Genomic DNA, 15494 nt, shown 5'->3' on the forward strand with positions numbered 1-15494 from the left:
TCAGGGAAAAGGTTCAAAATCTGTTTTCTGAAAACCAACGTTTGACATATGTGGTCAGTTTCTGGACGAAGTCTGGAGTTGCAGTCTAACAGCAGATAAGTGTATTGAGGCCTATCAAATGCAAATCCGGTTTAGGATTTGACAATGATATCCCAGATCAGTCATCTAAGAAGTTAAACTCAGCAACTGATAAGTTTAAGCCAATAAACTTTGTCAAAGGGAGTTTAACTGAGAATGGAACTGATCTAAGTTGTGATGTGATAACCTTAAAGGATGAGATTATTTATGTTCCGCCAACTAAAAGATGGTTGAAACCTAGGAAGGAAAGAGCCAGCAAGTTTGGGATATCAAAACCTGATAGGAAGTCAAGGAGTTTTAGACAAAAACTAGCCTATAAGGTTAACAGTTCAGCTGCTAGCAGGAAGACGTCTGCTAAGCCTAAATCATACGCACCGATCACAACGCAACATGGGAAATCTATAAAAAATAATAAAAGTATGGATTCCCAAGGAACTAATAAGCCATGGACCCAAAAAAATGGGTACTAGATTCGTTATTGTCTTTGAATACATGTAAAACAGAAAAATAGTTTGGAAGAGTCAAATGACATCTGGACAGCCGGCTGCTCGGACATAGCATATGATAATCGACAGCTTGAAGTGGCTGACATCTTCTCAAATCCATTTCTCGAGTCTAAGTTTTCTTACCTTAGAAATATTTTTAAGATTGTTAGATTACGATAATACCTAGATTATGTTTAAATCATGAACTCGCCTAGTTTTGATAATTTAGCTTAAATAATCAAAAAATGAGAATTTGTTGGGTTATGACTTTTACTGTTTAAACTGGTTTTGATAATTTAGCTTAAATAATAAAAAAAATGAAATTGTTGGGTTAAGATTTTTAATGTTTAAACTGATTTTGACAATTTAACTTAAATAATCAAAAAGGGAGAAATTGTTGAGTTAAGATTTTTAATTGATTTAAAATAACTTAACAATTTTGATTTGATGATTGATAAAATGGTTTTTGATAATAAATGAATAAAACTAAGTTCAATAATTGTTAGTCATATCAAATATATAAATATATATTTATATATCAACATCTTAAATGGTGTAGTGGTAAAAACATTTGTCTGTCACATAGGTGACCTAGGTTCGAATCTCCCTAGGTTTAGAATTAATAATTAAAGTTTTATTAATTTTCAGACACAACTCAAAGTCAACACATAGTTAAACGGGGGCGTCTAATGCGTCTAAGAGGCTGTTAAACGGAGGCGTCTAATACGTCTAAGAGGCTATTAGACAGGGGCGTCTAATGCGTCTAAGAGGCTGTTAGATGGGGGCGTCTAACGCGTTTAAAAGGCTATTAGATGGACGTCTCAGATGAGCAGATGTCTTCTAAGCAAAGTAGATGGTCCTTTAGACAGCTGACACTGGCAGAAAAGCTCAACAAATGAACAACCACCACGTACGCTATTATTCAAATTGCATGTACTACACTGTACTACCATGATCTCATGAATATATTCCTGTTGTACTATCCAGTACCTCATGGATAGTACATCCAACGGAAAGAGGACACGTGTCCAAGAGGAGGATTTGACCGTTGAAGCTTTTCAAGAACAAATTGCTGCCTAAAGAAAACAGACGAATTGCTGGCTGAAAATATAAGACAGAAGCTGAAAATCACTCTCTCTCATTGAATCACCAAATTTCTACAAGCTTGATTTCTTGAATCAACTTACTCTCTCTAAATATTTTATTTTCAAGTGTATTTTGTAAATCACTACGTGAAGTTGAGAGATAAGTTACTAGACTATTTGATAGTCATTAACAGTGTGTTGTAAATTGAACAAATGTTGTTTTGTTCAACAGAGATTTAACTAGATCAGTGAGTTGTATTCGATTAAGAGTATTTAGTGGATATCCTTCCGGCTGTGGAAGAAAGGGTGACGTAGGAGAGTTTGCTCCGAACATCCATAAACAACTCCATGTGTTCTCTACTTTCTACCTCTTTCATCCGATTGTTCAAAGCTTCAAATCTAACGAACACTTTCGCACTTCAATCCGTTTCAAGTGTTTGAAGGATTTTCAAAAAATAGAAACAGATTTTAACTTCTAACCGAATTAAAATCGAACTAAAGTATATAAGGTGTTATCAATAGTCAGACCCTAGTCTCTATTAGTAACACTAATCCTATCACAATTTGAGAGAAAAAAAGTGTGACATCTAACTCTAATGTCGACTGATGAATCGGTCATTAGAACAAGATGAGTTTTTCGAAACAAGCTCAGAGAAGATGTCTTAGTTGTGAGAAACAAAGCCCGTTTGGTAGCCCAAGGATATAGACAGGAGGAAGGAATCGACTTTGAGGAGTCATTTGCACCTGTAGCTAGACTTGAGGCAATAAGAATCTTCTTAGCTTATGAATCTTTTAAGAATTTTAAAGTTTTTCAAATGGATGTGAAAAGTGCATTTTTAAATGGTACTTTAAATGAAGATGTATAAGTTGAACAACCTCCTGGTTTTCTAGATCACTGTTGGGTCAAATTATTTTGAATGAGGATCAAATCATTTTGACTAATGGAATTTTGATGATGAGTTTGTATAAAACTTGAATAAGAAGGAAACTAAGTCGTCTAATTATTTTTGTGTAGGTGCATCAAAAACGTGCTAAATTAGACTTAGTATGAATGAGGTTCATTAAACTTACTAGCTATTAGACGCATTGAGTTAGACGTGCAGTCTAACAGGCGTAGTTATACGTGCAGTCTAACAGATACGTAGTTAGACGTGCAATTTAATAGATACATAGTTAGACGTGCAGTCTAACAGATACGTAGTTAGTCGTACAGTCTAACAAATACGTAGTTAGATGTGCAGTCTAACAGATGCGTAGTTAGACGTGCATTCTAACAGATGCGTAGTTAGACGTGCAGTCTAACAGATGCGTACTTAGACGTGCAGTCTAACAAATGCGTAGTTAGACGTGCAGTCTAACAGATGCGTAGTTAGACGTGCAGTCTAACAGATGCATAGTTAGACATGCAGTCTAACAGATGCGTAGTTAGACATGCAGTCTAACAGATGCGTAGTTAGACGTGCAGTCTAACAGATGCGTAGTTAGACGTGCAGTCTAACAGATAAAATCAAAGTATTGTCTAGCTGAGTGATATTCTTCAATATATTATAAGTTGAACAGAGTCTGTTCTGTTCACTAGTGAGCTAGCTTTGCAACTGTATTTGATTCTAAGTAAATTATAGTGAATCCTTCCGGTGGTTTGAAGAAGGGGTGACGTAGGAGAGTTTTGCTCCGAACATCCATAAACATCTCTGTGTGTCATTTACATTCTTTCATCTTCTCTTTCATCGGTTCTTAGTTTCAAACCTGAGAAAACGTTTCCGCACTTGAATCGTTCAAGAGTTTGTAAGGGTTTGTGAAGAATAGAAAGTGATTTAAATCCCTAACAGGATTTCTATCAAACCGTTTTTGCACGAAGTTGTCATCAATAGCTAAACCTCTGTCGCTATTGATGCCACTGATCCTTTCAATTGGTATCAGAGCCCTATTTCTATTCTCAAGCTTTCACTAAGAATGTCGACCATAACCAAAGATTCTAGTGCTACCGCAATCCCCAAATTCTCAAGAGAAAACTATATCGTGTGGAAGAAGAGAGTTCGTGCTCACCTCTCTCCTCTTCATGACGATATGTGGAGTGTTATCACAGATGGTCCCATCAAGATTGATAAGTAGGAATTCGAATGGACCAGTGAAGACAAGAGGAAGAAAATCCTCAACAACATGACATTAGAAGTTTTGTACAGATCTCTTGATGAAAGTATGTTCAACTACATCATCGAGTGTGGTACTGCCAAGGAGATCTGGGACAAACTTACCCAACTGTGTGAGGGTAATGAGCAAAAAAAGGAGAACAAGATTATGGTTGCCACTCAACAGTTCGATAGTTTCAAAATGCGTCCCAGAGAAACGATGAATGAGTTCGACACAAGGTTCAACCAAATTGTCTCCACTCTATCTATTCTTGGCAAGACCTATAGCAACAAGGAGCTTGCTATCAAGGTCATGCGTGCTCTTCCGAGGGAATGAGACATAAAGACAATGGCTATTAGTGAATCCAAAGACCTCAACAAGATCTCGCTCTTCGATCTGTTTGCTGATCTCAAGGCCTATGAGTTCGAGCTAAACTCCAGGATTGAAAAAGATTAATCCACATCCATTATCATTTCCAAAGCGTTGGTGATTGCTGAAGAGTCACATGCTGCTCCTGATGTGCAGACAGCTGCCCAGCAGCTCAGCAGCGATGCCATGTCTCTCTTCATGAAGAAGTTTGCCGACTTCATGAAGAAGAGCAACTTTAACTCAAACTCTTCAAATTCTAATGATAATAATAAATCCAAATCTAATATTAAGTGTTATAATTGTGGCATTCTAGGTCTTTACCAATCGGAATGTCGGAAGCCGGAGCGTGATGAAAAGAAAAAGGACGAAGAAAAGGAGTTGAAGGCCCTTATGGCAGGAGACGGGAAGAATAGACGAAACTATAGTGACTCTTACTTCTCATCCAGCGACAGTGATGAAGACGAGGTTGTTGGCTTCATGGCAAGAGAAGAAGAAGAAACTCAGGAAACTGAGGTATTTAATATCACTCCTCTGAAAAATTTTCAAGAGAACAACTGGTAGCTGCACTAGATGACATGGTCATAGAGTACAGAAAGTTATCATAATCCTTAAATGAAATAAAAAAAAATCTTCATCTAAAGTATCTCAACCTATTTTGTCTCAAACTCAAGAATTAAAAACTTTTGAAAAACACAATATCGAGATCTTATCTAAGAATGAGATGTTAAAAGAACAGATTCAAACTCTTTCTTCTGAAAACAAAAGATTAAACTCTGTTGTTAGTGCTTGGACAAGGTCTAGAGAAGCTGTCAAATATCACATTAGTTTGTTGAAACCTACTGGATCTAGATCCGGTTTAGGATTTGATGGCGATGACCCAAACCAGTCCTGCAAGAAGTCAAACTCAGCAACTGACAAGCTTAAGCCAATAAGTTTTGTCAAAGGGAATTTAACTGATATTGAATCTGATCCAATTCACGAAGACATAGCTTTGAAGAACGAAATAACTTATATTCCGCCAACTGTTAGTTGGCTGAAAAATAAGTTAGATGCAGCCAACAAGTCTGGAAACCTAAAACCTGACTCAAAGTCAAGGAGTTTTAAAAGAAAATTATCTTCAAAAGCTAAGGGATCAGTGGCTAGAAGGAAGGCATCTGCTAAGTCAAAATCATACGCACTAATTACAACACAAAATGGGAAATCCATCAAAATTACTCAAATATGGATTTCTAAGGGACTGATTGATCGAGGACCCAATTGAATATGGGTACCAAAGTTTGTAAATATTTTCTTGTGTAGGTGATACAGGAAAGTTGTAGGCAGGAAGCATGGAGCATACTCTTCTGAGTATACATTTTAGGAGATCAACAATGGCCTTTGCTATTCTAGAGGACTAAGTCTTTTATGTTTCAAAAATATTTTTGGTCTTAAGGACCTCAAAACATTTATTTATTCATTGTGTACATGCACAAAATGAGAGGGAAATTTTATTATGAAAATAAAGATACACGCAGACAAAATTCTTTAATCGGTATATTAGACGAGGTCGTCTAAAAGAAAAAGCATGTAATTAGACGTATTTTTACTTACACTCTATGCATCTAAGCCTTTGTGTCTTGGTTAATAACCTGCGCGGTTAGACGTCTACGTCTAATAGACGTTTAGATGTTTATAAGACAAGAGCAATTGGATGCTCACGTCTAACCAAACACACGTCTAATACGTGTTGTTCATGTGTAATTAGATGTCTATGTCTAATAGACGTTAGACGTTTATAAGACACGTGATTAGATGCTTGCATCTAATAGACCCATGCGTCTAATAGACGTTTAGATCTCATAGATTGGAGAAGTAAGAAAAATGTCTAACTACGTGTGTATTAGACTGATCAAGGACAGCTGTCCCACGTGTTGTGATATCTAATTTTCCCGCTCAAAAATAAAATAGTCATCTCCGAATAATATGAAGACACATGTCTTTCAAGTTAAGAGAGAATGACTAATATACCTCCAAAATTAATGATGACTGTTTGGAAAGGACGTCTAATATTAATTGATGAGTCCTATCCTTAGGAAAAGTGACGGTTAATCCATTCGACTCATGGAAATCTATATAAGGACATTCTGCATGAGATTGAAAAGCTTTTTCTCTCTCAAATTCCTCAAGAACCCTAGATTTCTTCGATCTTCTCTCTAAAAACCCTTATTCATCATGTGTTTGTTCGTCTTCTTTAAAAAATGGGCAACAAAAGAATCACTCTAGGTCATTGTACTTTGTAGGTGGATTTTCCTTCTGTCTATACGTTCGATCAGCAAGATGTAGTCGATATGTTCAGATCTCTAGAATACTCCGGTCTCGGAAAGTATCTCGGCGGGCCATTCATATTTTACGAGAAGGAAGTCCGGGAGTTCATTAAATCGACGACTATGGTTGGCGATTCTATCACTGCAACGGTAAATAATACAGAAATTTCCTTCAACGAAGCGTCCTATGCGGAGTTCTTCGAACTTCCATCGGAGGGCCACACGTTCAACCTAAATCTCCCATCAGAAATCAAGGCGGAAATAAAGACTACTTTCTTAGTCGATGGTTCAGAAATCAGATTTAACGGGAGTAAGAAGGTTCTTAAACCCCATTTTATCCTGTTAAATGATGTTGTTGCTAAAGCTCTTTAAGGGAGGGCGAGATCGTTTCATCTTTATAGTCAAGACCGTTTTGACTATATGACGACCATTGCCAAAGGTATTCAAGTCAACTGGGCCTCAACGTTGTTCCTGAACCTGTGTGCGACGATTGATCCCAAGAATAGAGAAAGTGTGAGCTTTTCTGCTTAACTTAGCCGAATGTTGGAACACTTAGGGGTTCCTATGGGGGATTCTGAGTCAATCAACTCTTCTTGGGTGTTCAACGTCTTCACTGTTGCCAACACTCTTGTTCGAATGAAGAACACCAAGGAGTCCTTATCTGGAGCATCAAGCCAATAGTCGGGTGGAAGATCTGTCATTCGTTCAAAATAACCGGAGGCTTCTATTTTGTCGACAAGAGCCAAAAGAACAAGAACCGTGAATGAATCAGAGGCTAGTTCTACTAGTTAGAAAAGCTCTTCGAAGAAGGAATCTGGAATAGTTGATTCCAAAGTTAAGAAAGGTCCCTCCGCACTTGCTGCTATTCCGATGTCTCCCCTGTCTCCTACCGCGAGCCAGTTAAGAAAACCAGCACAGTCCTCAGTTTCAAGAGGAGAAAAATCAAAGGCGCCTAGGGCGTCTACGTCTTCAAAAGTCTCGTCCAAGGTAACCCCTACTCAATCTAAGGACGAAGTGCCTAAGTTCAATGTTCCAGTGTTAGAACAAGATTTGTCTGTTTCTATTCCCGTAGTGGAACTTGCTGCGGGGCCAACTGTTGAGTCAGTTGGTCCAAATATTGAAAATCTTGACAGGATTCCATCTCTTGTCCGTCAACCCGATTCAGTAGCTGCTAAAGCTACATTTTCTGTCGAACCAGAGCAAGGTGTTGTTCTTACCCTTGCTGCTGGTGTTGCATCTGAAAAAGCTCTTTCTTTGCAAATTAAAGAGCCCCCTATACCCAAACTAGTTCAAGTAGAGTCAGTAATGACTGGAAAGATTGTCCAGTCTAAAGCCACACCTGGGCTCTTTGCTAGACCTCTTTCTGATCACGAGGTAATGCGAGCCACTAGAAAAGCTACTAGAATAACAATTGGGGAACCAAGGCCTACTCCAAAACCTGTTGAGGTTATTAAAAAAGGAAAGGCAATTGCAACCTACTCGAATGAGGAGATTTCGGAAGCAACATGCATCGTTAACCTAATGATGGATCAGGCCAATGTAAAGGCCTCTGAGAAAATCAAGATCTTTGATACCTAGATCTTGAACAGAATGTCCATTCGGTATAATGAGGTCATCAAAGTAAAAGGCGTAAGCAATCAATGGTTGAAGCTGGTCAACGTTGAAAAGAGAGTCTTGAAATTGGCTAAAACGTCGGAAGTCTTTGAAGCTCTAAAGAGAAAAGAGTTGGTTGAAACAAATTTGAGAGGTCGGACTCTCTTTCCGATCCTCCAATCTAGAAAAGCCAACTTCAATCCTTTGGAAAGGAATGCTGATGCAGAGGAGAAGGCTCTAAAAAGACTTGATGAAATAATGCATTACTACATCTCTATCGTTCTCAAGTACGTTCATGAAGCAAATTGCTCTAGGAATCCTTTCGGAAACCATTCAGATGAAGATGAACCTATGCAACCGTCTGATGATTGTAATTTTATCTGTCCGGAAGATGAGAAAGCCGCTGCTCATCTTATAGATTTAGGAAGCCTTTCTGTTGAAGAAAAACGTGTAATGGCTCAATCTAGAGTTGAACAGATTGTGGAACCAGTTAAACCCGATCCTATAATTGAAGAAGAAGAAATCAATATGGAACCTGTTCAACCTCCTATAACTCAAGAAGAAGAAAACGATGGAGTCCCCTATTCTCGAATTAGAGACATCTCTAGAAAAGGAGGTTGAAGCCAGTTAGCCCATTGAAGCACGGTCTGAGGGGGAACCCTCAAAAGACAAGGAATCAGAGAAAATTTCTTCTTCTGAGGGGGAACCAGATACCAATTATACGTCCTCCGAAAGTTCTAAAGATTCTCCTCAACCAACTCCATTGATTACGGCTGCGAACATTCATGATAACGTTGTTGACCTTCCTCATCATTCAAACGGTACGTCCGATCAAATTCACAAGGTATGTGAAGATATTATGGGTGATGAAGAAGAGAGAAAGTCTAAAAGTGATTCAGAGAAGGATGAACCAGAGCAGTCCCTGCAGGTTCACACTCATTTCAGTCACATTCGGACCGCTCCAGCAGATTCTTATGAGATTTCATCAAATGAAGGAACATATGCTGGTGGTGCAACGCTTATGAAGTCAATGACAACAATGATGGGAACCCTTCAGAAGACTGTTACTGAAATGCAATACAACACGGTGAAGATTATGAAGACTCACAAATCAAACAAGAAGGAATTTACCTCTCTTCATAAAACTCATAATGAAATGGAGCAAGCCATGAAGAGGAACACATATGAGATTAATATCCTCAATTAGACATACACCAAATTCGAAAAGAACTTCTTCAAACGGAAAACCAACTTGCTTGACTGCGAAAGGAAAAATGCCATTGAACTTCATCAAGAAGTCATGGATGGAATGAGCCTGATTCAAAGTCTAATGGTTGAGATAAAGAGGTCATGTGAGTAGAGTTGATGCTGAGAAATTGGAACAAGTTGATTCCTTTGCAAGGCAAATTCAGGCATTGAAGATGCTGAGCAGCTGCTAATAAAGAGAAGAACCTCATTTCCCATGGAGATGATAATGTTAAAAAGGGGAAGGAAGTTCTAAAGGTGGCAGTAGTAGTAGAGGAGGTGGTGGTGTTTCAACCGGCACCAGATCAAAGAGAAAACAAACTGATAGGATCGGCATAATCGATAGAGACGGGGTCTGACTATTGATGATGGCTTTGGATAAACGATTTGATAGAAATCCTGTTAGGGATTTAAATCACTTTTTATTCTTCAAAAACCCTTGCAAACTCTTGAATGATTCAAGTGCGGAAACGGTTGCTCAGGTTTGAAGCTAAGAACCAAAAAATGAAAAGATGACAAAATGTAAATGATACAGCAATTTGTTTATGGATGTTTGGAGCAAAACTCTCCTACGTCACCCCTTCTTCCAACCACCGGAAGGAATCACTATACGTTTCTTAGAATCAAATACAGTTGCACGACTAGCTCATTGTTGAACAGAACAGACTCAGTTCAACTTATATTATATTGAAGAATATCACTCAGCTAGACAATACTTTGATTCTAACTCTCTCTTGATAAACACACAGTAAAGCAAGAAAGCAATTCGTTCGTGTTTAGTAATTGTTAGATCGATATCTCTCTGTAATTCCAGCAGTTCTTCCATTGTCCTTGAAGATCTTTAAATAAAGAGAAGGTACCAACAGTCGAATCTTCTATAATGACACGTGGCCACTTCCATTGGAACGCCTCCATAGTACACAACAGACTCTAAGCATCGGGATCGTGGCCGTACCAATCTGGTAGCTAGTGCGCCAAATATTCTTCTAGGATATTCATGCAAGAAATAAGTAGTGGGAAGAATATTTGTTTACGTGGCATTAGATGATTGGTTGCAACTGGCTGTCGTACTGATCTGCACTGGAAAGTGGAACAGGAGTAGCATACAGCTAGTTGATCATGGGTAGACGGATGCTAGCTTAAAGAAACTGCTTAAGCATGGCATTATACATTTTTCACTTAAACTTACAAGTATAATGAAATTAGATGCCCACGTCTAATAGAAGGATCCATTAGACCACCTGGTCTAATGGGATTAGACGACACGTCTAATTACGCATCCCTTCAGACTAATTTGAAGGAGTAGACTACACGTCTAACTCTCATCTGTTAGACGACACGTCAAACTATGGTTCCCTTCAGACTAATATGAAGGAGTTAGACTGCATGTATAACTTTCATCTATTAGACTGCACGTCTAACTTTCATCTGTTAGACTGCACGTCTAACTACGGTTCCTTTCTGACTAATTTAAAGAAGTTAGATTGTACGTCTAACTTTCATATATAAGACTGCATGTCTAACTACAGTTCCCTTCAGACTAATCTGAATGAGTTAGACTGCACGTCTAACTTTCATCTGTTAGACTGCACGTCTAACTACGGTTCCGTTCAGACTAATCTGAAGGAGTTAGACTGCACGTCTAACTTTCATTCGTTAGACTGCACGTCTAACTACGGTTCCCTTCAGACTAATCTCAAGGAGTTAAACTGCACGTCTAACTACGTCTGTTAGACTACACGTCTAACTACGTATCCGTTAGACTGCACATCTAACTATGTCTGTTAGACTGCACGTCTAACTATGTCTGTTAGACTACACGTCTAACTACGTATCTATTAGACTGCATATCTAACTACGTCTGTTAGACTGCACGTCTAACCTACGAATTTGTTAGGTTGCACGTCTAACTACATATCTATTAGATTGCATGTCTAACTACGTATCTGTTAGACTGCACGTCTAACTACGTATCTGTTAGACTTCATGTCTAACTACGTCTGTTAGACTTCACGTCTAACTCAATGCGTCTAATAGCCAATCAGTCTAATGAACCTCATTCAGACTTAGTCTTATATAACATATTTTTGATACACCTGCACCAAAAACGATTAGAGGACTTAATTTAAGTTTTATACCAATACATCATCAAAATTCCATTAGTCAAAATACTTTGACCCTTAGTCAAAATAATTTGACCCAACAATTTTCCCCTTTTGATGATGATGTTAAAACTTTGCATAGTAAACAAAATGAACATCCATCATATAAAAGAAAGAGTCAAACTTATTCACCTATCTTACAGAAACACTTTTCCAAAAACCAATATTCAGAAACCAAATATAAATAGCAAAGTTCATAAATTAACAGAAGATAATTTAAGAGAAAAGAGATTATTGTTCTTCCCTTTTCACGAGTGGGTCGATTGGGTAGCGAGATCCTTCATAGCTGAGTTCTTCACCAGTTAGAAGGTTGTGAAAAGGAGGAAGAGAACTTCCACCACGACCAATTCCACCACTTCGGCCACCACGATCACCTCCAATACTTCTACCACCGTGATCGCCGTTGCAACCTCCGCCTCTTTTGATTGGTCTGTCGTTATCATCACCGGTTGGCTTTCGCTTTGATCTGGTGCCTATTGAAACACAACCACCTCTTCTTCCGCTATTGTCCTCGCCTTGAGTGATAAGATTCTTCTCTTTCTCGGCAACAACCTTAGCATCTTCTTCAGCCTAAATCTTCCTTGCAAAGGAATCAGCCTGTTTCAACCTCTGAGCATCAACTCTGCTCATATTACCTTGAATCTCAACCATCTGATCTCGAATCAATCTAATTCCATCCATAACTTCATTATGCAAATCAACGGCATTTGCTCTTTCACAGTCAAGCAACTCGGTTTGCCGTTTGAAGAAGTTCTTTTCAAATTTGGTGTATGACTTGTTGACGATATGAACCTCGTATGTGTTCTTATTCAGTGTTTGCTCCATCTCATTATGGGTTTTAATAAGATCAGCAAATTCCTTCTTGTTTGCTTTCTAAGTCTTCATAATCTTTACTATATTGGATTTCATTATAGCCATATTCTTTTGAAGAGTTTCCATCAATGCTGTCATGGACTTCATAAGCTTTGTACCATCAGCTGCAAATGATCCTTCATTAGATGAAATCTCTTGAGAGTCTGCTGGAATGGTCTGAATGGGACTGATATGGGTGTGAACTTACATGGACTGCTCGGGTCCATCTTTCTCTGAATCACTTTCAGATTTTTCTTCTTCTTTATCTTCCAAAATTTCTTCACATACCTTGTGAATCTTATCGGACACATCTCCTGAATGATTAGAAAGGTTGATAATATCATAATCAGGAAATGATCGAGACTGGGGAGATCCTGGAATGAAACATTGAGACAACGGAAGTCGTTCTGAAGATTCATCATTTTTGGCTTGTTCCCCCTCAGATGAGGAACTCTTCTCTGATTCCTTGTCTTTTGAGGGTCCTCCTCCGATCTAGCTTCATTAGGCTGACTATCTTCAGCCTCTTTCACTAAAGATACCTCTACCTCGAGAACAGGGGACTCCAATACTTACTCTTCCTGGTTAACAAGAGATAGAACGGGTTCCTTAACAACTTCTTCAATAATTGGGTTGGTTTGAAAAGGTTCCACAGTTTGCTCAATTTTGGGTTGAGCCATTAAACGTTTTTCCTCAGCTGAAAAACTTCCCAATTTTATAAGAAGAGCAGCAGCTTGCTCATCTTTATCAACACTATGATCGTCGGTCGTATCCATAAGTTCATCTTCTTCAGAGGAACTTCCAAATGGACTAGCCCTGAGCAATTTGCTCCATGAACGTACCTGGTAACTACAGAAATGTAATCTTGCATAATCTCTTCCAGTCTTTTCAGAGTTTTCTCCTCTGCCTTGGCATTCTTATAAAGAGGATTGAAATTGGCTATTCTGGCTTGAATAATAGGAAAGAGAGCTCTACCTCTCAGATTTGTTTCAACTAGCTCTTTTCTCTTAAGAGCTTCATAAACCTCCAATGTCTTGGCCCATTTCAAGACTCTCTTTTCATTACTTACTAGCTTCAACCATTGACTGCTTATGCCTTTACCCTTGATGACCTCATCATACTTAATATTCATTTTGTTCAAGACCCAATTATCAAAGATCTCGATCTTTTCAGCAGCAATTATGTTGGCATGATCCATCATGAGGTTGACAATGCAGGTTGCTTCAGAAACTTCCTCATTAGGATCGGTTGCAACATCCTTCCCTTTTCCAATAACCTCAACAGGATTTGGAGTAGGCCTTGGTTCCCCAATCGTGATTCCAGCCGCTTGTCTTGTGGAACGCATAATTTCATGAGCAGAAAGGGTTTGGCAACGAGTCCTGGCGTGGGTTCTGCCGAAACAAACTTTCCAGTCACTATTGACTCTATTGGGATAGGATTTGAAGCAGGGGGTCTATGACAAGCATAAAAGGAGCCTTTTTAGATGCATCACCAGCAACAAGGGTAAGATCTTCACTTTGTTCTTGTTCAAGAGACACTGTAGCATCAACAGCTACAAGATCGGGTTGACGGACATGAGATGGAATCTTGTCAAAATTTTCAGTGTTTGGACCAACTGGCTCAACAGTTGGCCCGGCAGCAGATTCCTCAACAGTAATAAAAACAGACTTGTCTTGTTCCAATGCATGAACATTAAATTTAGGCACATCGGCCTGAGATTGAGAAGGGGTTACCTTTGATGATGCTTTGGCAGACTTAGACTCCCTGGGCGCCTTTGATTTATCTCCTCTTGAAACAGAAGACTTGGAGGGCTTTCTTAAATAACTCACAGCTGGAGACAGGGGAGACATGGGAACAACAGCAAGTTCGACGGGACCTTGCCTAACTCTAGAATCGACTATTCTAGAGTCCTTCTTGAAGAACTCTTAAGACTAGTAGAACTAGCCTCTAATTCATTGACGGTTTTTATCTTTTGGCTCCTGTGGACAAGATAGAAGTCGCTGGATGTTTGGAACGAGTAACAGACCTTCCTCTTGTCTGTTGGCTTGATGCTCCCGAGAGCGATTCTTTGTTATTCTTCATTCGGACAAGGGTGTTGGCAATGGTGAAGACATTGTACACCCGGGTAGAGTTGATCGACTCTGAATCCCCCATGGGGACCCCTAAATGTTCCAACATACGACTTAGTTGAGCAGCAAAACTCACACTTTCCTTGTTCTCTTGATTAATAGTTGAGCACAAGTTCAGGTACAAAGTTGAGGCCCAGTTCACCTGAATCCCTTTGGAGATAGCCGACATATAGTCAAAACAGTCTTGACTATAAAGATGGAAAGAACTCGTTTTCCCTTAAAACGCTTTAGCCACCACATCATTCAACAAAATAAACTGGATTTGAGAGCCTTCTTACTCCCGTTAAGTCGAATCTCCGAGCCGTCGGCTGAGAAAACTGTCTTCATCTCTACCGTAACTTCAGATGGCAGATTCAAGTTGAAAGTATGCCCCTCCAACGGAAGTTTAAAGAACTCCGCATAAGATGCTTCGTTGAAAGAGACTTCTATATCATTCACCGTTGTAGTAATGGAATCGCCGACCATCGTCGTCGATTTGAAGAACTCCCTAACTTCTTTTTCGTGGAATATGAACGGCCCACCAAGGTATTTCCCGATACCGGAATATTCAAGGGATCGAAACATATTGACCACCTCTTGCTGATCGAACGTGTAGACGGAGGGAAAATCGACCTGCAGAGTACAATGACCAAGTGTGATTCCCTTGTTTCCCATCTTTGAAAGAATACGAACAGACACAAGATGAACAATGGTTTCTTAAAAAAAACAATCAAAGAAATCTAGGGTTCTTAGGAGATTTGAGAGAGAAAAAAAATTATCAATCTCATGCAGAATGTCCTTAGATAGACTCCCAAGAGTCGCATAGTATAACTGTCATATTTCTTAGGGGTATGGCCCGTCAATTAATATTAGACGTCCTTTCTAAGCAGTCATCATTATTTTGAGGGTATATTAGTCTTTTTCTCTTAACTTGAAAGACACGTGTCTTCATGTTATTCGGAGATGACTATATTTTTATTTGAGCGGGAAAATTAGATATCACATCACGTGGGACAGTTGTCCTTAATCAGTCTAATACACACGTAGTTAGACGTTTTTCTTACTTATACCAACTTATGAAATCTAA

The sequence above is a fragment of the Impatiens glandulifera genome, chromosome 5, assembly GCF_907164915.1.
Source record: "Impatiens glandulifera chromosome 5, dImpGla2.1, whole genome shotgun sequence".
Taxonomy (NCBI): domain Eukaryota; kingdom Viridiplantae; phylum Streptophyta; class Magnoliopsida; order Ericales; family Balsaminaceae; genus Impatiens; species Impatiens glandulifera.